This window comes from Phascolarctos cinereus, unplaced genomic scaffold (genome assembly GCF_003287225.1).
Source record: "Phascolarctos cinereus isolate Bilbo 61053 unplaced genomic scaffold, phaCin_HiC Scaffold_8;HRSCAF=390, whole genome shotgun sequence".
Classification (NCBI taxonomy): Eukaryota; Metazoa; Chordata; class Mammalia; order Diprotodontia; family Phascolarctidae; genus Phascolarctos; species Phascolarctos cinereus.
In genome coordinates, this window is record NW_027556291.1 from 71,611,370 (window position 1) to 71,636,853 (window position 25,484).

At 38.4% G+C, this 25,484-nt stretch overlaps 2 pseudogenes across 1 annotated transcript; one reads left to right on the forward strand and one right to left on the reverse strand.

Moving 5' to 3' along the window:
* Positions 1-12,550: 12,550 nt before the first annotated feature.
* LOC110203773 (CCR4-NOT transcription complex subunit 7 pseudogene) lies at positions 12,551-25,326 on the reverse strand (annotated as a pseudogene). The gene is made up of 2 exons (XR_002323079.2): positions 23,679-25,326; positions 12,551-13,274 (listed from the first exon to the last, which is right to left on the reverse strand). The product of XR_002323079.2 is annotated as a CCR4-NOT transcription complex subunit 7 pseudogene (transcript).
* LOC144455048 (negative elongation factor A pseudogene) lies at positions 13,037-14,944 on the forward strand (annotated as a pseudogene).
* Positions 25,327-25,484: the final 158 nt, after the last annotated feature.

Below are 25,484 nucleotides of genomic sequence, written 5' to 3' on the forward strand. Positions count from 1 at the left end.
GCCCCCTTTCTCCATGGTGACATGAACCCCTTCCTGCTTCCCTCTATCCTTTCCCTATATCAGTGGGCAAATTTGCATTTGATAACAAAATAGATGTGAAAGCAGTTTGGCAGTAATTTGATAGGAGATCAACACCTTACACCACATATCAAATTAAACTACAAATCGATACAGGAATTAAATATAAAAGGAAATTACTAGCAAATTAGACTAATAAGGATGAAATTATTTTCACATCTACGGATCAAGGAAGAGGTCATGACAGAACAAGCCACAGCAAGGAACACAGAAAATAAAATCGATAATTCTCCCTACATAAAATTGAAATGTCTTTGCACAAACAGATCTAATGTAGTTAAATTAGAAGGGTAACAGTAAAATAAGGAAAAACATCTTTTTAGTATGGTGCATATGGAAGATGTATAAAGAATTGATTCCAATAGGAATCATTAAAAGCCATTCTCCAAAAGGTCAAAGGACATGAACAGGAAGTTTTCAAAGGAAGAAATCTAAGCTATCAATGACCATATGACAAAATGTTCCTAATCTCTAATAATTAGAGAACTGCAAACTAAAACAACTCTGTTCTTTCAGTTTTTAAATCATAGAAATCTGCAGATTCACAGATAGTCTCCCCTCTCTGTTTAACAACAACATATATGGACATGCCCCTTTCACCAGGTGTTGGTTGAAAACAGAACAAAAATAAATATACCATTAAATTGAATGTCACCTAATGAAAAAGATGATGGGGAGAAGAAGAATTCATAAACTGTCTCCTCTTTCCCCATCCCCAAGGATATGTCAGCCCAAAGGAAACGTGCTATTGTTAACTATCTAATAACTTCCCAGTACCCCATTTCATTCCAACATTGAAATAAAAGATTGCTGGCACTCAAACCTCCTTGAAAGGCACGGCACAAGAGAGATATCTTCTCAGAGACTTCTAGATTGACTGACACCATCCAAAGGAAAGCTCCTCCTGACTGTAGGATCTGCAGGGCCAAAATGTTATTGTTATGTTAAAGTCAGATAGGAAGATAAATCACAACAACTATATATGTGAAAAAGTTGGGAGAATTGGGAACGCTGCTCTTAGGCTCAAAAAAATTTGAGGAAGTGCATAGCTGACAATCAATGAAATCAGAGTTAGGCAGTTCCTTGTTTATTAGATTTTAAGTCAATTTGTTTTAGAACAAATATCATTTGTGGAGCAACTAATGAATGGTCAGCACAATGCTAGGCTTTTCAGAGGAGTGGTGGGGATAAGAAAGAAGGGTGTAGATGAGGGGAAACAGCACTTCCAGGGAACTAGATGGGCTGGCTCTGTTCTTTTGCTGTCTATTTCCCTTAAAATCAAGATAGTTCTACCAAATTAGATATTTCTTTGTGATAATAACATTTAATAAATGAACATAGATTTGTGTGGTTCAGAAAGAGGAAGTGGGGATTGGCAATAGGGGTATGTAATATAGTGCTTAGTACAGAACCCTTGGGTTTTTCTGTTCTTTTCTAGAGGTGATCTATGCATTTTTAAATTGCTATTTCATTTTCTATCTTTGAAGATTGGGCAGTTCTCTTGTATAGTATAAAATGGGAATAAATAGTACTTCCTTCCTAGGATCATTGTGAGGCTCAAATGAGATAACAGTTATAAAGAGTGTAATGCCTGGGAAACAGTAGGAACTCAATGAATGCTTGTTCCCTCCCCCTCCCCCACACTTCACCTAGCCACTCCTCTCAACATCTCCTCCTCACACAGATGATGGAATTTCTAAATCACAACTCTGACTATGTCATTCCACTGATCAATAAGCTACAGTGGCAACTAGTGCCTCTAAAAGAAAATACTAACTCTTCCGTTTGCCTTTTAAAGTCCTTTATGATCTTGATCCAATCTCCATTGCCAGGCTGATTACCCATTCCTGCTTCATTGCAGGACATCTTGACAACTTCCAGATTTGTTCCATAGTCTCACATGGACCATGTTAGGATAGTCCCATATCCTCTGGGCATAACATTTCTAAGATAAGTTAGAGAAGCACTCATTTATTCAAATAGATGTTCCCTCCTGACATTATCAGGAGATTATTTAATGAAAACTGCTCTTTTTACAAGGGAGGCACAGAGAGAGAAGGGCCATGCCCAGATCACACAGATTGGATGGGCAGTCTGGTTGGTATGCAGGTCCTTTGGTCCCAATAGAATGCTATATCCTATTTTGTGAGGACCGAGAAATGGAAGGTCCCAGAGTATACACCTACATATGGAAAAGTATGGAAAAAAGTTTTGTCTTAGCTCAGAAGCTGCTAGAGGGTAAGTTATCTTCCTGCTTTTAGGCTAAAACCTTTGACTGGAAAATGAACTTGAATACTAAAATTTTACAAATTCAGGTTTAATTGGTTCCCAAACTGAAGTTTGTAGATTGTGTTCAATTTAAATTTGGGGAAATATTTGACATCAGGGTAATGTGATAAACTGCAAAATATTTTTTTCTTTTTTAAAACACTTTGATCAAGGTTTTTCTATCTTAACCTTAAGTGCAATCACTTTAGAATTTCAGCAATTTAGGTCTAAAATGGACATTACTATTGTAAAAGCTATTTATATAAGTAATTTTGGTAAAAATTATGAGAGAAATACAACTCTTGATTGATGAATTATTAAGTATTAACTCTCTCCAGATACTGAAAAGTGAAGAGTAACAGGAAAGAAAAGAAAGTAAGTATGATTTTTAATTTGGAAAAATGTTTCCTAGGCAACATGACAGATCTCTATTTTCAATTGGGTAGTCAAGCCTTTTGTAAGCTGTTAATGGGCTTGGAGGAATTCAGAATCCCACTGGGCTTCAAAGGGCTTCCTAAAAGTTTTTCTAATTACTAAAACAAAAAATGGATTTTTAAACTTCTTCTGGGACTAGGAATTCGCAGGTTTCTGAATAGAAACCTTTTGGGAGAATGAGAAAGGTTTGGTGTTATTTGATCTAGTAGATAACACCTGAATTGCAACTAATCAAACAACAGGTTATAATTATGGGTAAATTAATGAAGAGAATCACCCAGGTTGAAATTAACTCTATAGCTTGGGAAGGTTTAGCAGCAGTATGTGCAGTCTGGTATGTGGTTGAAATGTAAATGAAAGCTGAATAGTCTGAGTAATGGGTTTCAAAGATTTGGAAAGAGAAATAAAGGCTGGAGGGAAAATACTTAAAGTAGATAAAAAGGCTTGGGAACAAAAATGGGAGACAGGCAGTAGTGAGGCCACATGCTTCAAGCCCCTCTTGTCCCTGTGAAGAGGTCTAGGACTTTTGGGGTTCTGTTGGGAACCCCAAGATCATGGTACCAGGCCCTGCTTGAATGAATTCAACTCAAATCTTCTTCAAGCCAGAAGAAAAGTTTATTAGTGATAAATTTCATAGGTCAGGTGACGCCTGTAAGGATGAGCAGGCATGAGAAAGTCTCAGCCTTTTGAGCATGAGGTTCTCAGCATCTGAATGGGGGCCAAGGTGGATCTTAAATACTAAAGTAACTTTGGGCGGCCAGAGAAGGGGGCTGGGAAAAGGTTCGAGGTAAGAATTCTAATTGGGGAGGTCTGAGAGATTGAATGGACAATGGGAATAGCTAATGGAGGGAACAGGACGAGTTTTATGGGGCCTGTAATGAAGGGAACTGGAAGGCATCTGAGTAAGGTCAAAAGGTGAAGGCTAAGGCTTCCAAAGGGAGATAAGGGGAGTCGATAAGGAACCATTTGAGACAAGAGTAAGGGCTTTCTGAGGCCCATAGACAAAAGGGAGCCAGACTCTTTTAGGTCAAGGGGCAAAGGTGCATCTGAATAAGATTAAAAGGTAAGCTAAGGCTTTCAAAGGGAGATGAAGGGCTTGGGACTGTAGACAAATGGGAGTCAGATTCCCTTTGGGGCAAGGGGCTAAGATCTCGGCTTGGGCCACACCCCATCACCTGGACAGTTGTTCTGGGTGCCTGTGCTAAAGTGTAAAGCAAAAGTCAATGAAGTTAAAAAGAAAAATCAGTCTGCATGATTGGCAAGTAAAGATTAGAGGAATAAGAGAAAGAATTTTTGGTGTCACTGAAATAGGAAAGGTTTAGGAATTTTTTAAAAAGTAATGCCCTTTTGATAATTGCTACAATCTCCTTTCCCCAATCAATATAACATCACAAAACAAGACAAAACAAGTAGAAATGTAACAAATACCTATTAACTGATTGACAGAGAAAGGATTATCTCTTTGTTTGGTTTAAATAGTTATGCTAAAAGATTAGTAATTTAGAAATTTTAAAGGAAATGTTTTGGGTAATTCAAAGAAATTTAAAAAAAAGTAATGAGAAGTTAGGAGCATTACCATGAATTTTTGAACATGAACTAAGAACAATGGACTCTCATAAAAAATTGAGCTTTAAGCACTGCCAATAGTAAGTTATAAATCAATAATTGATTGGTTGAAAATTTTGTTGTAGTAAATTAGAAGAATTTAATTAGTCTTGGTATACACAAAGGGATAATAAATATTTACACCTATCTCCCATGGTTGTTTGAGAAACAATTATAAAGTGCTTAATGCAGTGCCTAGCTTGTGTAAAAGATGAGCACTGTAATAGTCAGACCTTATGGAATATGATTGAACAAAATGCTATCCTATTAAAGGTACTTTTTCTTTTTTGGGGGGGGTTGGGCAATGGGGGTTAAGTGACTTGCCCAGGGTCATACAGCTAGTAAGTGTTATGTGTCTGAGGCCGGATTTGAACTCAGGTCCTCCTGACTTCAGGGCCGGTGCTCTATCCACTGTGCCACCTAGATGCCCCCTAAAGGTAATTTTTCTAATTGGCATGGAAAGTTAACCAAAAAAAACCATTTTTTTTTTCAGCCAGAGAAAAAGTTTAGTAGAGATAAACCATAGAGGCCAGGTGATGCCTGTAAGGATGAGCAGGCATGAGAAAGTCTCAGCGTTTAAATGGGGGCCAGGGTGGATCTTATATACACTAAAATAACTTTGGGTGACCACAGGAGGGGCTGGGAAAAGGGTCTAGGTGACTTAGGGAGAATTCCCATTGGAATGTCTAAGAGATTGGACAATGGGAATAGATAATGAAACTGGGATGGGAATGTCTGGGAGGTTGAATAAGAATAGATAATGAGGGAACTGGAAGGAAGAAGTTTGAAAGGCAAAGGGAGACAAAGAGAGTCTATAAGGAACCATTTGAGAGCAGAGTGAGCTGAAGAAAAGTTTAAGGGTTACCTGGGGCCTATAGACAAATGGGAGCCAGATTCTTTTTGGGGTAAGGGATGAAGGTCTCAGCTTGGGCCCATACCCCATCATTGCTATAGTGTTCAGTGTCATGTTTTCTATTTCCTTGCAAAGAACCAATAGAAGGATCATGGAATAACAGAATGTTAGAATTACTTCCTATATCCCTAACAGGAAGTCAAATGAATCTAACTTGATTCTCCTAGTACATTGGGGGGGGGGCATTTGCTTCCTTTGCAAGATCTTTTCCTAACAAAGTAGCTATTTTCACACCCTGGGAATTCAGTCTTGACTAGATCTGCTGGATTTACCTTCTCAAACTAAGAAAGCCAGCATATCACTAAAACCATCATGGGTTTTAGGCCAGATACAACAGACAGTACTTGACTACCATTACAAACTATGGTAGTGAATTCTTTCCTCTGATCCCTTCACTAAGATCTACTCATTGGATGTTAATTAAGTAGTCTGGATGTAAGAAGGAAGGCTATCAATGTCCTTAAAAGTAGGTTAGAGGCAGTGAAAGAGCACTACATTTGGAGTTAGATGGCACTACTTCTATTTTGAGGGACCTTGGACAAGTAAGTCATTTAAAAACAGAATTGGGAGATTGGGTGTAGCCATAATGAAAGGCCAGTTGATGAGATTATAGCCTCAGGTGAACACCAGAGATTTGGTTATGTGGGAAAGTCCAGAGTTTTTCCTTTCTGGGGACCAGATCCCATCCTCACCATTGCCCCTTCAAACAAATGGGACCCAAATTCTTTTGGGGTAAGGGGTGAAGGTCTTGGCTGCTTCCCTGCTGGCAAGGGGCATAGAGCTGTCCCTGCCCTGAGGGGGTCCCAAAGAGGAAGTTAACTGGAACCTAGCACAGACTGCATCCAGGGAATGATGGGGGGACATTGGCTAGTATGCACTGTCTGCTACCAAGTCTAGGTGAATGGCCTTTAGTCTGGAAAACACAAATCTGACAGAAAAGACTGCAGGGCCAAGATATGGCAAGAAAAAAAAAAGTGTAAGAGCACCATTAAAATCATTTACATTTGACCTGCAGGTATATCTGATCTTGTTACTTTCTCTGAAATTTAAGTAACACTTTTACAGGTAAAAGTTTTCCACCCCTGCAGTGTCAAATCCACCTCATTGCCAGACTCAGGAATAGCCAGGTGGGTAACATTCCTTTTCAAAGGAACATAATAGGGAAACTGAGCCAGGAGGATCCCATCTTAGACTGAGGCTAAAATTGTCCTCTCAGCTTTTCCCAATTCTGACTTCCCACCAGTATCATATTCTCCGAGTAGCTTGTGGCATTTCTCTCAGATGGTGGATTATTGATTATCAATGGATTATGATCTATCAGACAACTCAAAATAAAATCCTATGATCTTTTACCTCAAAGAGCAAGTTTCACTAATCACAGCATAGGAAAAACTTTTCCAGAATTTACATCTCAAACTTAAATTTGTCCAGGTGTAAAAAGCCAAACATTAGAGATTATTTCTATATACTTGCAAATTCTCAGCAAGACAAAACCCAAAGTTTTTGGCAAGTGTACACTTGAAAACAATAACCAACAATAGCCAAATTATTTTAGCAGTAACCAAATTATGAAAAGTTTCCTGACATAACTGATACAAAAAGTTCACCAATTTGAAACTTGAAACACACCCATTACCAATCAAGTCACTTCAATTTTGTTACATGCATTTCCAGATTACTTTGCAAAGAGAATCAACATCTCATTAACAATTAAAACTACAACTTAAAAAGAGTGTGCTTACCCAAGTTTGGAGACTAGCTTCTTTACCTTGAGCAGGATGTGCTGAACCTGGGTGATGTTTCCAAGCAAAAGTTGCCCCAGGGCCCAGAGCCACTGTCAGGGGGGCCCATGCTGTAGCTGCTGCCTCTCCCCCCCTCCTTCCCTTCCCCAGGTGGGAGAGGACGAAATCAAAGGTGAGGGGAAAAGAGTGAAACTGTCTTCTCCTATGACAGGGGTTAACAGATATCCTCTTGATTCAAGAGAAGGGAGTGACCAGGTTGTACAGAGGTGTTTCAAAACTCCTTAATGATCAATAACAAAACTTCCAGAATCTGATAAGATGTTTTTAGCTGTTATAACTTTTCCCATAACCTCCATGAAGGAGGATTCAGGGGTGTAGAGGGGAGTAAGTAAGCCTCAGAGAACCAAAAAGCACCTGCAGTTTTCCCCAATTCCCTAACACTCAGAGAATTGATAGAATTGGGCATATGCTTCTAGATAGGGAGTCTGCCCTTGTCCTCTATGTTGCAGAAGGTGTACTCAGGTCCATGACCTGGAACCAAACCAGTGGACCGAAAGCCTTAGGGCATCAGGCACGAGTGTGAGACAGCATCCTAAGTATCTGCCCAAAAAGCACCTCCAAGCCTTCCTAGGTGCTTGGAGAGTGACCCCAACTGCAGGGCAAGAAAGAAGGATAGGGGGAGACTTACATACCTTCCAGTCTTGGCTGGAGAAGGAACTTGGGGTTAGGCAGTTTCCCTGTATGGGCCACCAAAATGTTGAGGTTTAGTGGTGCTGGGTCCCCAAAATCACAAAACATGGATCCTGCCTGAAAGAATTTGACCCAAGCCTTCTTTCATTAAAGACAAGGTTTACTGGAACATCTATCATATTGGGCAGGCTCTTAAGGAATCTGAACATTAGAGAGCTATTGGCTAGATTATAAGAATCTGAGCAGTGGCTAGATTTTAAGAATCTGAGCCAAAGTTAACAAAATTGAGAAATTACATACTAAACATTTTAAAGTACTACTAAAAACAGATTTAAGCAACTTTTAAGACATAGAAGAAGCCAGGCACGTGGTAGGCACTGCATAAACTGCTATGATTACCATGAAAATACCAAGTGTAATACGATAAATGACTTTCTATGAATTGATAAGGTTGAAAGGTATTTAACTCAATTATTATCACCTGATTGGTGATGTTTTTACTACAAGAAGGCTAAGAGAAGCTGTTAAAGCAAGTTTCTTCCTCTTTTTCAATCAGAATAATTACATTATAAGTATATCAAGTATATTTTATATTATATTATATATTTGGTATATATCTGGTATATCAGAGTACATTTTGTTTTAAAAAAAACTCAAAAATAATAATAATGATAGTGATTTCTTGTTGGGAGAAAAGCATGGCAAAATCTTCTTAGGAGATCTTTGTCTGTTAGGTTTGTTGGGATGAGCCCTGCTGACAGGATGTCTTGAAACTCTACAGCACTGCTATTTGAGGAACAGGGATCTCTCTCACCCAAACTAGAGAAATGAAACTTTTGAATAGTAAGTGGATGTCATTTGGGAACACTTGAAAACTCATAATTGTATCTTTTGATATTATTTTGAACCAACTATCCACTGTATATGAATATGTGGTGAAGAAACAGAAACAGGAGTACAATGTTAAATAGGTCTCTTGGGTCTGAGTGACTGAGGAATGTAAACCACTTCTCCCTAGAACTTCTACAACTAGGTATACTTTTCCAGTCCATGGCTGGGGGGATGGGGGGGGCCCACTGTGGCATACAAAGGATAATAGATTCAATTGACAGGAATGGGTCATCCCCCCCTCCCTGCCCCCACCTGCCTCCATGGCAACTTGCATAACAGCCACTTGTCCAACTTGTATAGCTTTTAATTAGTTTGCATTTTAAGTCACATCCACTGGTGGACATTTGCTAGCTTGCACTCCTCTTTGAGGACTTGTAGAAAAAGATTATTATTGTGCCCAAGTCAGTCCTTGCCAAAGGCTGAACTATTCCCTAGTTCTAAAGCCACAGCTCCCTCTGATATCATAACTTTCACCAAGGAAATTGTGCCCAGATATGACCCACTTGTCTACATGGACTCTATGGAGGTATCATTTCACTGTATTTTAGAAATGGCCTAATGTTCTCCCTTTGGCTTTATCTACAGACCAAGGGGGAAATAATAGTTGTGAATGGATGAATAAATGAAATTTGCAAATGACAGCTGTGAATAGATGAGTAAAAATGAAATTTGTGAATGATAGTTATGAATAGATGAAATTTTTGAATACATGAAAAAATTCTAGATGAAATTTTGAGGCTAATATATGAGAAAAATAACAATTATCTAGCCCTAAGCTGTAATCAGCGAAATTTTGCTGTTTGAGGAAGAGTCCCTTGTGTGTGGGATGCCACTCAAATTAAAAATAAAACAAAACACAGAGGTGTCCAAGGAGAAACAGAAAGTTAATTTATTATTATTATTATTATTCAAATCTCGAGATTTGGGTGTCCCTCCACCAGTAAGCTCTGATGAGGGGAGACACCGACACAGAAGCAGAAGTCAGTTTAAATAGCCTACATTTCCCCTCCCCTCAGCTGTCTGTTAACTGGCTCACAATTTTACACTTGAGATTCTAACACAGGACAAAGGACATAACATACATCTCTATATTTCTTAGTTTGTTGAGATAATGTCAAGGAAGCAATAAAATATGTGCAGTTAGGCTAGACTTTGTACTGTGGTGCCAGTCCACCAAAAAAAGATAATTTACAATTGTTTTGGAAGGTCTTAGGGATTGAACAGACAATGCTGGGAACTGGAAGACATCTGAGTAAGATCCTGTCAAAGGGAGATAAGGGGACTTGAAAAATTTGAGGGTTTTCTGGGGCTTGGGACAAAAGGTGCATCTGGATAAGATCAGAAGGCAGGCCAGGGCTTAACAACTAGACAAATTTTAACTGCTGTTATATGGCAAAAAAAAAAAAAACCCTTATAGAAATCTATACTTAACCCTATCCTACCTTCTGAACTCATTACCAGATTTATCCCAAACCTCAATTACACTGAGAAATCTTCACTGGGACATCCCATTCACTTCGGACTTTAATTTGCTGCTATTTTAAGTCTTGAGTGCAGGTATAAGCATCTGACCCTTCATAAGGCTGCTGGTTCATCATTCAAGGGAAATGCCACGTACCCCTACAGTCTGAGAACTGCCACAGGTTTGTTTCTGTGTCTGGGAAAGTTGAGAGAATAACCTTGTGAAGGTAAAGGTAGGAATTCCATCTTGGTAAATAAGACGTCTTCCTACCTGGTTAATTCTGAGCCTGGCTATGACACCCTGCAATACAATTGGCTACCTATGAGTCACACCTGAAATCAAATAGAACTAATGCTGCTATGCCCCTGCCCTTCTCCTCACAAAGCAAATTCCATTAATAAAGGGAAGTATAAAAGAAATGAACCGTATTGATGACTTTTGATTAAGTAATATATACTAGTATAGTGAGGAACCATTTTGAATTGCCATTTGGATCAAAAATAATATTACAATGAAGCCTTATAATTTATGGGGTAGTTAGCTTATAGGCACTCATGCTACTACATCCTTTGTGACTTAGTTGGATTAAGAATTTTACATGTAGGAGAAGGCGGAGCCAAGACGGCAAAGTAAAAGCAGTGACTTGCTTGAGCTCTCCCCAAACCCCTCCAAATATCTATAAAAAATGGCTCTAAACAAATTCTAAAGCAGTAGAAACCACAAAAAGACAGAGTGAAACAAATTTCTGGCCCAAGACAACCTGGATGGTTGATGGGAAAGATATATTGCTCTGGCTGGGAGAGGAATGCAGTTTCGTGTGGGCAAGCAGGCAAAACAGGCCTCAGCGAACCTGGAGCAGCCCCTCAGAGGACTGAATCATGGGCAACGCTGGCAGTTTCTAAACTTCTCAACCCATGTATAACCTGTATCGAGTTGCTTGCCTTCTCAATGAGGATGGGTGGGGAGAGGAAGGGAGAAAAATCTGGAACCCAAAGTTTTAAAAACAAATTTTTAGAATTGTTTTCACATGCAACTGGGAAATAAGATGTACAGGAAATGGGTTATAGAAATTTATCCTACACTATAGGAAAATTGAAGGGGAAGGAGATAAGAGAAGGTGAGGGAGAGATAGAATGGAGGGCAGATTAGAGGAAGAGGTATTCAGAATGCATGCCATCTTGGGGTGTGGGGAGGGACAAGTTGGGGAGAAAATTTGGAACTCAAAATCTTGTGGAAGTGAATGTTGAAAACTAAAAATAAATAAATGAATAAGACATGAAAAAAAAGAACTTTACATGTAAAAAATTTGTTTGAAACATCTACCTAATAATATTAAGAGAGACAAAGACTCATTTTCCAATTGAGACCTTCATGACACAACAATTAAAATTCTCTGAATTTTCAGGTGAATTGTGTGTTCTTAATATAAGCATTCTTCCTATAGGCCTGTTTTAAACTAGTTTGTATTAAGTCTTCCTACATGCTGTTAGACCCTGAGAAGTAGCTCTAGAAGGAAGAAGCCCCTTCAGAGCTAACCTAAGAACATGACTTGCTTTAGAAATATAAAATGATAGACCTTGAACTTTTTTCAAGGATATGTGATCCTTAATAACTGAATCCACCTAAAGGTATGAAGCTCTGATCATTGGAACTTGCTGTTACACCTAATGGGATTGTAATTGATATTATTCCGACTCTGATTCCAGGTATCATCAAGGCCAATGATCCATGATGCCAGTAACTGTATGGGATTGACATCCATGAACTATATAGTTCATGGTGAAAGTGAAGGTGAAGGTCTGATAGGTTAGGCTGGGAAAATTTCTCTTGGCATGGGATTATCTTGACTCAATTTGTTCAGAATGACATTTCCTCTTCAATGGAAAATACCTCGCTTTTTAAGCCTGATTCACTACAGCTGACTTTGTGTATGACTCCAGACTAGAACTGACATGAAATTAGGGAAGCATTTTTCCCCTACTGTACAATATCCCTACTTTCTTTCTATGGCAAATTTCTATAATCATGGCAGGTTATCAGTATAAATACAATATTAAATCCCTGATTTCTTCAGCTAATACTGGAGGACATCTGAGCTATTATAATACTATACAGGTATAAGATTTGACTATTTTGCCTAAAATTTTAGCTCTTCCTAAAATTAATGTGAGGACAATTGAGTACTGATGGAAAAGTTTATGGGACCAAACTGTTGTTCTATTAAGTGTTAAGCCTAAAACATCTTCAGTTTTGGTTTGAGGAAAAGAATGTAAGAATATCTAGTGTTACCTAAATGAGAAAAGCCTATTTTATTTGCATTTATTATTACCATCTAGATATTGAGCATGGCTTGAAAGGCAAATGTGTTTTATTCTAAATAACTGATTCAATCTGCACTGTCATGAAACTGACTACTCAATGTATTTAAATATCCCATCCAAGAACGTTTTGTTATAAATGAAATGATTTTAGCAACTTTTAAATGAATTTAATTACTTATCAGAGGTCATCATCTTATAGAAAAGTATGCTGTTAACAGTTCCTAGGAGAAGCTCATCCTCCTAAGAGAGGAAATAAGGGGAAGGATGAGCAGCTAAAAGAAAATATCTAGAGTGAAATTTTTTCAGTTGATTTTAACAACTTGTAATAAAATTAGGTAATTATATATGCCAAATATAAAATTTGGGTACAAAATTTTTTCATTTTTCAGTTATTTGAATTTGCCAATCTAAAAATGTAAATCCTCTGGTCTAGTGATGTTCATTTTAGTGCTATTAAGGTTTGAGACTGGTTGCACAACAAACTAGAATTGTATTAAGTTCTGTTTTGTCAGATATTTTTAACAGAGGAGGGGATCAACTCTGGCCTCATCCTCGGTCAGCCCACCTGCCTTTGGGCGGGCACCACCATGTTGAGGGGTCCTCACTCTGGGCATGTAGGTGTCTCCATAAGATGCGGGCTGAGTGCTTCCCCCCTCTTTTCTCCCCCAAGATGGTATCTATGCGGGAGAGTGACACCGGCCTGTGGCTGCACAACAAGTTGGGAGCAACAGACGAACTGTGGGAGCTGCTAAGCATCACGTCGTTGTTCATGGCCACGGTCATCAACAATATCCTCCTCTGCTTCCACAACCTCTCATCTGCCGTGAAGCTGAAGCTGCTGCTCAGGACCCTGCATCTCCCTCAACACACTGTGGATGAGATGAAAAGAGCATTGACTGAAATTATCCAGCTTGCAATCTTGGGTCTTAATGGTAGCTGATATTTTAAAATCCTTCCCAGATACAGGTTCACTTAACCTTGATCTTGAAGAACAGAATCCCAACATTTAGTATATTTTAGGAGAGCTTAGAGAAAAAGTTAGTGAATGTGAAGCATTTGCTATGTTGCCTTTGGAGTGTCAGTACTTAAACAAAAATGCCTTGACCACACTTGCTGGACCACTCACACCCCCCGTGAAGCATTTTCAGCTGAAAAAAAAGCTAAAAAATGCCACTTTGAGAGCAGAGCTCTTGCAGAAATCCACAGAGACTGCCCAGCAGCTCAAGAAAACAGCTGGAGTACCTTTCCATGCCAAAGGAAGGGCACTGGTCAAAAAAATTGATACCACAACACCTCTTAAAGGCATTCTGAAACAGGCTCCTTTCAGAAGCCCAACCACACCCAATGTTTGTAACCCTGCTGGACACCGGACTGCAATCCCCCCTTCTCGAACCCCTCTATGAAAAGAATGGGGGGAGTGAAGTTATTAGATATTTCAGAGCTTGATATGGTTGGCGCAGGCCAAGAGGCAAAAAGAAGAAAGACTTTAGATACAGAAGTTGTGGAAAAACAAGCCAAAGAAGAAAGTGTTGTCTAAAATGCTACTCCTGATTATGCTGCTGGCCTTGTCTCTACCCAGAAACTTGGTTCTTTGAGCAATGAGCCTGAACTACCTTCTACAAGCTACTTGCCTGCAACTCTGAGTGTGGTTCAATCATCATCCTATTTACCAAGCTCTGAAGCACAGCCAGCTCCTTCAGCTCGAGAGACCTTGCACACCATCTGGCATCCAGATGAGCCTGCAACCCCAAACACTACTCTTTCTGCTCAGTTCGAGCAGACAACACCCATGTACAATACCAATGCCAACTCTCCTCCTGCAGCTGCTGCTCCACCTACCTCACCTCTGACCCCTACACCCTGCCTGACATTGCCCCTGCAGCACAGACTCTTCCAGTGGCGCCACAGGCCCAGCCAGCCCCACAGCAGCAACCCAACAAAGGGCTATCCCTCATGAAGGAGCAAATGTGTGCTGCACAAGAAATGTTCAAGACTGCAAACAAAGTGACCAGGCCCAAGAAGTCACTCATCCTGGGCTTCATGGAGGATCCAGGGAGAAACCTTGCCAAGAGCAGGGTGACATCATTCAGATCAAGCTCAGTGAGCACATGGAAGTTCTTGACAAAGCTGATGGCACAGGAAGCACCACCATGTTAGTTGACACAGTCTTTGAAATAAACTATGCCACTGGCCAGTGCACCAGGCTCAAGAAGTAAAAAGCCCATAACAAATGTTTTCTAGAGGACCCAGGATGAGACTGTGGGGAACAAACCAAGCATGGGCAGCCGCCTCTGCTGAAGAGATGGCAGAGATGGCCCTTGACCCAAGGACACCCACACTCTGCTTCTTGTTCCCTTCCAGGCTAACTTTTACCCAGCCCCTCCTCAGGAATTTGCTCTGAGTGACAGCTGCACAGACTGAGGCCTGGTAGATTGGAAAGGTTTCTAAAATGGAAAAGATGGATTGAGTGTGCCACATCCTAGTCCTTCTTCTGAGAACTTCCTCTCTGGATGAGCAAAGCTCCATTCCACACTTGGGGAGGAAAGATGATTTAAGTGATTGCTTTCAAATTTTCTCTTAAGCCAAGTTGGTAAATTCCCTGCAGATTTGTATGACCTCGTGCTTTAGCTCATTTTGCTAGGGAAAAAAATGGCATGTGAGGAGAGTTGGGCGATCCTGTCCAGTCTGAATGTATTCATGTCAGTGCACTATAAAATAAGGACTTCCAGAAGCATCAATCTCTCTTTAGCCTAGATGAGCACTGAAGACACCATTTACCCCTTAGTATTGGGATGTCAAGTATTGCCAAAACTAACACTCTCACACTGCTTGCAAACTATCTGATTAGCCTTTTGCCCTGCTGGCAGTCTGGCTCTACATCGGTGATATGTGCCCCCAGGCTTCCAAGGGCCAGAGCATTGAGAAAGGTCATGTAATTTTGAGTAGGCCATGGTCTGTGGTGAGATGGGTCGTCATGCCGATCTTCAGACTTATCCAAGGGCGGGTATGCTCACAGTGTGAGGGCTTGCTTCCTCCTGGGGACATAGGAAAGAGGTGAGAACAGCATATCAAAAGCTGGGGTTTCTGCCCTGGTGGTGAAGCCTTAAGGCTAGGTTTATTTTCATCTGTGCACAGGCCAGAGCTAAGAATGGTCTTAATGCTGGGACCCCAGGGGAGGATGAGAACAGATCTCTGGACATTTAAGCTCCCCTTGCTTGCTGGGCCAAGCCTTAAGAATTATTTGAGGTCTTTAAACCTGTTTGTGTGTATATGGTGGGCATGGCCCTCACTGCTGGTTTCTTCAATCACATCATCAAGGAAGGCAGCACGTTGATCTAAAGTGATTCTAGCTTTTCCTTTTTGGTTCAAGTCTGAAACAATGAAGACCTTTGGTTTGGGGGTGGGGGTGGGGTTGGAGCAATAATTCAGAGGTACAAAGCCAAATTGTTACTCTGAAGATGAACGTTTACATGTATAGAGTGTCAGCTGGTAGTAGCAGCATAATTCACCTGAAACATCAGAAAAATTCAATTGTTATATCCTGAGGACCTGAATTAGAAAATGAGTCTTTCAAAAATTATCAGATAGATGCTTCAAAAGAAAAATAATTTCACCCTCTTGACAATTACCAAGGAAATTTAACATGCAAAATTCTTAATCCACTTTTTCAAAACTATTTGTCATATGTCCCACTAAGTCCCCCCCTAATGAGGATATTATTATATTGACACAATGAAAGGATGTCATAGTATCAATCTTCCATAAACTGAATATCTATAAGTTGTAAAGTCTCCTGGTCTCCATTATTTGTAATTCAAATGACAATTTAAAATAATTGCTCACTATAGTAGTAGTACTAGACTAGCATATGTTATTCAATCAAAAGTACCCAATAAGGTTTAATCTCTTATGTTTATCATAATGACAAAATGAGACATCATTGTACACTTGCCCTTATCAATGGAATTTTCTATGTAAGGAGAAAAGGAGGGACACGGCAGTATTTACACTATTCATTAGTTCTGTTTGATTTTAGGTACAATTAACAGGCAGCCAAACTGTTTGAAAGAATGTCACAGCCAGGCTCAGAATTAACCACGTGGGCAAAGGTCTTGCATGGAAAACTGAATCACAAGGGTCGTTACCTTAGTCTTCCTAAGGTCACTCCCCAAGTATTCCCCAGGGACAGATATCCATTGGTGTGAGTTCACAGATGCCAGTCCCATTGAGCTGCTGACATTTTTACTAGTGGCTTTATGAGAGGTCATACACTGACACCTGAGAAGTATATCAAATTAAACTCCTACAAATTTTGCCTCAAATACCAAAACTTCATTAATCTTATATTAGGTCAGGACATAATTATTGTGTTCATCTGTAATACTGTTGGCTCAAATGCATACAGTATTCATTAACAGACAAACTTTTCATACATTCAACACAGTTGTTGGAAGCAAAATTCACCACACACACACACACACACACACATATATATATATACATATATATATCCTAAAGTATATCTATACAAATGTCTGACAGGTTTTAAAACTCTTCCCTTGGTCTGCTCTTTAGCTAGGATAAAAGAAGGGAAAGTACATCTGGCCATTTTAGGTGGGCTTCAGAATACAGCCTACCAAGAGGAGTTTTAAGTTCTAGAAAAAGCTTTAATTCACCGAGTAAGTCAAAGGGAGCAACTAGCACAGAAAATGATGGAGATGCAAGCTGGTTAAATGTTGGATAAGTTGGAGAAACAGCAAAAATACTACATTCTGGAGTTTTACATGAATACAGTGAATACTAGTTTACACATAGTTAATAGTTGGTTCGAAAATGTAACTTTCCTGCATACTAATTATTAACAGATTATAATTTCATGATTATCTAAATGACTTCAGATGAAACTCATTTCCAATTTAAAGCTGAATTCATAAATTTCCTGCTTTGGCTGGGAGAGGTTCTAGTTCCTTAAACTGCAGTATTTCAGAGTTTGACAACATGTTACCAGCAGGGCTGGTAAGGTCTTATGCTATAACAGGTGAAGCAGGAAGTCCAAAAAACAAAACAAAACAAAACAACTCACAAAGAGTATTTTCCTATGCTTTTCTCCCAACAGTGTTATTTATCATTTTTTTTAATTTAAAACAAAAATACCTCATTAATAATTGTTTTCCAACATATTTGTCACATTTTATAACAGATACATTTATGGACTAACAACATTCAGATCAAAAGGGGAAGTAACTTATCTTAACAATTTATTTTCAGTTTTTATAATTCAAGAGAAAAGACTATATATCCATTATCAAGTATTTAGCACATGAAATTTATTGCTAGTCACATGACAATAATCCAGTGGGATGCATTTTAAAATTATGTTACAGGGGAAATCACCTATCTTATCTCCTTTGGTATCTTATTAATCACATCCAATGACATCCAAAACCATATATAAAGTTATCCAGTATGGTGTAATTACAGTTGATTAAAGAGGTGACAATGGTTCATTTATATAGTGCCTACCACATGCCAAGCCCTTTTCTAGTTCTTAAAGATTACTTTATAGGATTTCAGAGGCCTGCTTTCTGTAGTATTTTAGAATGTTAAGTTTCTTATTTCTCAGTTATTACTTGAATCACTTGCTAATTTACATTAATAGGACAGTTATAAATTGTAAGGCTGAAGTCCTTCCCTTTAGGAGATGAGTTTAGAGGAAAATATATCCCACTGAATATTTAATAGGTTTTTTTTTCCTAAACAATCTTGCTATCTTTTAGCAGTCCAATTCATAAGATACTAAACTTGCTCTGGCCAAATGACATCAATTTAGCCTATTTCACAGTAACATTACTCAAGGACAGTTACAAATTTAGATTATAACTCTGGTTGAAGGCATGGTCCTCAAACCTCTTACTAAATCATAAGAATTGAAGAGAAAAGGCACTTCATTATTACAATTTTTTTTTCTTTTTTTCTCCCCACAGGCTGTTATCACATTCATTTGAACAACTGAATAGGGAAGCAGCCCAATAGCATTCTGCAATATTTTAGAAAACTTTCACATAACAGTATGTTTTTAAAGGCATATTTTCCAAATTAAATTGGATAAAATCATAACTTATCTTTCATAGAAAATCATTCATGTTATTATCTTTGAAATGTTCTTTAGCCCAAAACCTAATACATATTCAACACATATACATTGCTCATTATGCTAAGCACTTCAAAATCATTTAATTCCTGGGGCAGCTAGGTGGCGCTGTGGATAGAGCACCAGCCCTAAAGTCAGGATTACCTGAGTTCAAATCCAGCCTCAGACCAAGCACTTGACACTTACTAGCTGTGTGACCCTGGGCAAGTCACTTAACCCCAACTGTCCAAAAACAAACAAACAAACAAACAGCATCATTTAATTCCTCCAATAAGCCTGGGAGGTAGGTGCTATTATTATTATTATCATTATCTTCTTGTACATATAAAGACTGATCAAACAAGTACAAAAATTTTCAACCTTATAAATTCTTGATTTGTAATTACTAGTGGCAATAACTAAACCTCAGTTTTCACAAGGGTCCACTGTTTTTAGTTGGCTTACATAAAAAAAAAAAATCACGGTGATGCTCCAATCCCCATAACTGCTTCTTTATTTCTTTGGATCAATGAAAGAGCCCAAATCAATTCCTTTTCTTTTTACTTAATTCCAACCAGCGTACTTTAAACATTTTCTTTAAAAATTCTTGATATCACACTTTTAAGAAATTTCTTTGTGAGATCAAAACCATTCCTCAAATTTCCTTTTTCAAAACTTCAACCCCTTTTCTTTTAAGCTCTATTCATACTCTGTCAATGCAGACTTCAGCTTTCCTTAAACTCTATACCCATTCTTCTCTCACCCCTACTTGCTTAAACTGTCATCTTTTCTTTCATTTTATAAAAACCCTTTGAAACTGGACCTTTCTTTTTACCTTATCCAACACTTTCCTTACTTTCTTCTTTTAGCTTAATTCATCTAGCCATTAATTACCATGATTTCAAATTTTAGGTCTCAGTATTATAAATGTGCTTATGCTTGAACTTATGTTTGACAATGAGGCAAGAAATATCCTGAAATAATTTGCAGTTATGGTCACTACAAATTCCTGTTTTTATGCTAAGATTTGTAATCCATAGACTCCTTTTAATTTGATATTTTGTAGCCTGCACACCCTCTATTTGGTGTGCGTGCAGTTAATTTATTCTTTTACTTTCCTATAAGTCTATCTTCTTGTTTAATTCTATCTTCATTAATTCTTACCCTTACTTATTATGACCTTACTCATTATAGTTCTATCAAAATACAGTTTTCACTTCCACTGATTTTTCAACACAAATTTTACTTTGTTTCTAATTTACCTAAACAACTGCTTTAAACTGCATTAAATTTCACTTACTTTCAGTTGCTTCCTGATTTCAAAACTAGCTTTTCTCTTTCTAGGAGCATTTTGGGATTCACTTTCAATTCTGGAGTACCAATGTAGTGGCTGATAACAGGGCTTGCTTGGTGTCTTCAGGTTGGTTAAAAGTAAGCAACAGAAGGGGAAATAAATTCCAACTCTACTTTCATTCTTTTTGAATTTCAAAATGGTCTAAAATTTTCCTGCTCTGCCTTCTAATAAAAAAATTCACACTTCCTCCCTGCAATAAATCCATCTTGATGTTAAGTAGTTTTTACGTATACCTTTAATCCACTTTCACAGAGTGACACCCAAAAAACTTTAGACACTATTTCTTTTTTTTTAATTTTGAGCTGTAGAATTATTTAAATTCACATGAGTTTTATTCTAATTTCTACTTACTATTCTCCTAAGTTTTTTCCTTATTTTAATAGTTCTCTGAATTTTACTGAATCTCTATTTCACTGAATCTCTCCTGAACAGATTCCATGATTAATAAAGCAGTGCTGAAATTCAAAATGCAGATTAAAAATTAATTTCTATTCGTTCCCCTTTTATGAAGTAACTGTTCAATCAATTTTTGTTTTCATTAAATTTTACAAAGTTTGCTAGTACCTCAAAGGCTAGTTAAAATACTTCTAAAAACATTCAAATTATAATTTTAAAATTCCCAGTAGAGAATAACAAATTTACTAATTATTGTTGTTTTCTTTTTTTTACCTGTCTTTCATCTCTGTAATCTCCAATGTGGTCAGTAATGGAAATAAAGAGAGAAAAGAGAGACTTTTTTCTGAAGACTTTTTGAAGAGTTTTATTTTTTATACTCCTTTTCCTGTAGTTGATTTATCCAAAGGAAAAAAAAAAACCAAAGAATAAAAGAAATGCTTGGAAGCACCTGCCAGCATGGACTAACAAAAATTAAAAACACAAATAAGGCAGCACAAATTGCCCATTTATCAGGGTTTTGCCTTTTGCACACAATTGGGGCAATAGGCTGAGTGACCTGGAGATCCTCCCATAAGAATGTATATATGGCTTCCTACTGTAGGTGCTACTGAAGCAGGGGCACTTTTTCACCTTCTTCTCTTTCATACTCTCTTTTCTCCTGGTTTTAATGACGCTCTGATCCTCTTGCTCTCTTATTCAATAAACTCCAGTAGCCTCTAAGATCAAATGTAAAATTCTCTTTGAAAGTCACTCACAAGCATGTCCCTTCCTACCTTCTTAACTTTACTACCCTCCACCTTTTCTATAATGTAGTGGCCCAGGCCTCCTTTGCTGTTTCTATCAAGATACTCTATGCCTCCTCCCTGGATGTCTGCTGGAATGCTCTCCTTCTTGTCCCCCTCGATTCCTTATTTCCTTCAACTTGTAGCTAGAATCCCACCTTCTGCAAGAACCTTTCTGGGTTTCCCTCAATGCTTGTGCTTTCCCTCTGAGGTTACTTCCAAATTGCCTAGTATGCATCTTGTTTGTATACAGATGTTTGTATGTTGTCTTCCTCATTAGAATATTAGCCCCTTGGGGACAACGGCTGTTTTTGGCATTCTTTGTAATCTTCGACACTTTACAAAATGACTGGTATATAGTAGGTAATGTTTATTGGGCAACTGAATGACTGACTTGTTGGGAGGGCATATTGCTAAGGAAGGATATTCTCTCACTAAGGTATATTCTAGCTGAATTAAAGAATAGCACAGTAATAACTAAAGCACTCACCCTGCACCCCTCTCCTAGCAGCTCCCCCTTTGCCACCATAGACCTAGAAACTGAAAATTGAGCTCCTACTTGGGGCCCCCATTGCTCCAGATATTTTGCCAGTACACCTTCTCACCTCCCCTTTACTTCTTCCACCCCCTCAAGCAGCAGACATTGATTTTGCCCAGTCAAGTAAAAAGAAAGGGAACTGAAAGCATGCTCCCTTCTGCCTGGGCCAGACCTACTCTAGAGACCCCTAAGATTGTAGGGACTGTACTAGGTTTACCTACTCCCTCTAACTGCAAAAGTGGTAAGGTGGTGATTGAAGACTAACAGAAAAAGTGGGGAGAGCCAGGGGAGGAACTCAGATGGGGAACATAATAGATTCTGCTCCAGGCCCTTACCTTTACTCTGTGTGTCTCTGTGCTTCAGACAAGGTTCTTGTAAATAGCATATTGTAAGATTCTGGTTTTTAATCCATTCTGTTATCCACTTCCATTTTATGGGTGAGTTTATCCCATTCACATTTACAGTTATGATAACTGTGTATTTCCTTTAATCTGTTTTCCCTGTTTATCCTTCTCTCTCACCATTCATTCTGTCCCTCCTCATAAGTCTTTTACTTCTGACAAATGCCTCCCCCATTTGGCCCTCTCTTTTATAAGTACCCTCCTCCTTTTCTTATCCCCACCTCTTCTTGCTTCCCTATAGGGTAAGATAGATTTCTGTATCCAACTGAGTGTATGTGTTTTTTCCCTCTTTGAGTCAATTCTGATGAGAGCAAGGTTCAAGGGTGTCCACTTCCCATGTTCCCCTCAACTGTATTACCTCTTTTGCACATCTTTTATGTGAGACAATTTATCCTATTCTATTTCTCCCTTCCTGCTTCTTCCAGTGCAATCTTCTTTCTCACCCCTCAATTTTTTTGGATGTTATCACATCATAGTCAACCCACACTCTGGACTCTCTTCATACATACACATTACATACACACACACACACACACACACGTACATACACATACATATATACATATACACATATGTGTGTATATACATATGTGTGTGTGTGTGTGTGTGTGTGTGTGTGTATTCCTTCTAGCCCTAATACTGATACAGTTCTTAAGAGTTACAAGTATCATGGACAGTCTGAGCCAATACACTAAAAATGACAATTTTACCTAAATCAGTCTACTTATTCACTGCCAAATCAAAATAACAAAAATTGTTTTATAGAGCTAGGGAAAAAAAACATAACAAAATTCATCTGGAAGAACAAATGGTCAAGAATATTAAGAAAATCAATGGGAAAAAAAATGATAGAAGGTAGCCTAACTATACCCGATTTTAAACTGTATTATACAGTGGTAATCATCAAAATGATCTAGTACTGGGTAGGAAATAGAGTGGTCAACCAATGGAATAGATCAGGCACACAATACATTACAATAAATGACCATAGTAATTTAGTGTTTGATAAACCCAAAGATCCAAGCTTTTAGAACAAAAACCTCACCATTGGACAAAAACTTCTAGGAAAACTGGAAAACAGAATGGCAGAAACTAGGTATAGACCAACATCTCACACTTTATACCAAGATAAAGTCAAAATGGATACATAATTTAGACATAAAGGATGATATCACAAGGAAATTAGGAAAGCATGGCATAGTTTACATGTCACATCTATGGAGAAAGGAAGAATTTCAGGCCAAACAAGAGCTAGAGAGCATTATGAAATGTAAAATGGATAATTTGATTACATTAAATTAAAAAGGTTTTGCACAAAAAAAACCAAAACAAAATTGATGGTCCACAATCTCACATGTCAAAAATTCTTGCATAATGGCAAGGGCTGAAATGAAACAGGGCAGTAAATTATAAACTGTATGTGTGAATTTGGAAATGGGAGGACAGTGATCAATCCAAATAACACCAAGCAGATATGTTTGCCAAAGGATTTAGGTTATGATACAGATTTTTCCTTCTGCCACACATACTTTCTCACAGGTAGATTAGTTACACAGTCAAATTTGACTTGAAAACCTTTGTTTATAAAGATCTGTAGAAGTAATTGTCATCATTAGAACTGAAAGACAAAAGAGAAAATGTGATGAGAAAGCAAGCAAAAAAAAAGACTTACAGTCCAAAGAAATGATTAAAAGGGTTTTGCCATTTTCCAAAGTCAGTCCTGCTTGCTTTGCCTTCTCATGCGTACTTCTGGTTTCCACCTGTGGTTTATCAGCAGGGCAATGAATCATTCAGGGATTTAACTGGAGGTAATGCCTATATACAAGTATGTGTATAGCTCTAAATAAAGGCTTGTTTTTATTTTCCCATCATGACTGCTAACTGGTTTTCTCTCCATATGCATACCTTGTCATTATGAGCCCAGACATGAGTCCAAGGCAAGGCCAGGCAAGTGACCACAATATTTATCATGATCAATGTCATCTTTTTTTTAAATTTTGTTTAATTTTTTTTTAAGGCAGTTGGGGTTAAATCACTTGCCCAGGATCACACAACTGGTAAGTGTCAAGTGTTTGGTCTGAGGCTGGATTTGAACTCAGGTACTCCTGACTTCAGGGCCGGTGCTTTATCCACTGTGCCACCTCAATGTGATCTTTAAAGAACTTTTCTCTCACTTTGGAAAAAAAAGCCATTTCCCTTGAGTAAGGAATCAGCTACTGCCTGGTGCTGTGCTCCTATCCACTCCAACTCCAGTTGCTCACTCTCTTTCTGCAATCCACTCTTGAGGTTTTTGCGTCTCTTCATCAAATACTTTACATTATAGATAACAAGAAAATAACCATCAGAGGATCTCAAATATGCCCAGATTTTCAGGCAAGTGAGAGTTGGTTAGGGATTTGATGAAATAGCCAGTAATAATAATTGTGAAAGGAAAGCAGCTCGAATCCTTCACACTCCTAATGTCATGAGAAATTTTGCAAAATATGATGTCTCAATTCCTTCTTCCTCTTGTCTTTTCAACTGGGGATCAGTTGTTATTAGTAGCTCTCTAGAGTCCTGGGTGGAAACATCCACACTTCAAATACATTTGAAATTCAAGTGCCATGTTGAGGTTCCTAGAGGACATTCTCCATGCTTATTCATAAATGTCAACGTATTGTACTCTGCTTCTTTATAGTTTATACCAATAATCAGCATTCCTTCTGAATTCAGTGCCTGAAAACTCCCTGTTCATAGCAACATAATTATGTTCCTGGATAACTGGACACATTTTCTTCTCCTCAGCAAGGTTGTAGACTCCAATTTCAGAAATCTTTTGGTTACGATATACAGTGGCTACTGGCATAATGGGCACAAGCAAGGATTTAATTGCCACCAAGCATCAACCAATATGTACTGGATGAAAGGTTCATTTCCTAAAATACATTGACTTCCTTATTTTTGTAATTAGGTCAGGGCTGCTACAGCACCTATGCCTCTTTCTCACCATATTGATAGCCTAATGAGAACCACGTGGGGGGAACCATGCCCCCAATGGCTGCCTGAAGAAAGAAAGAAATTGAGCAGCCACCTGGTGCTGTCCCTTCCATTCCAAGTCCAAACCTTGGGACAGTGCTGGGCCCAGGACATCAGCATTCTTGTGTAGAGATTAATGAGAGTATTCTGTGTATTTTTATAAGCCCTTGTTTTCTCTCCCTTTAGAATGTAACCTCCTTGTAATAAGTAAAGATTATTCCATTCATTGTTCTTATAACCCCAGAAAGGGTGGACATATACACCCACTAACAATACAAGTTTAAAAAACATGATGGAGTAGAGACATACTATTTTGCAACATTTCTGATGACAGCAGTAGTGTTGTGTGAAGGGATCAAGTAGCTTTCCTTTCACAGTTGTTATGACTGGCTAGTTTATCAAATCCTAACCAACTCACACACGCCTGAAAAATGGAGCTTCTTTGAGATCCTCTGGCTAATTT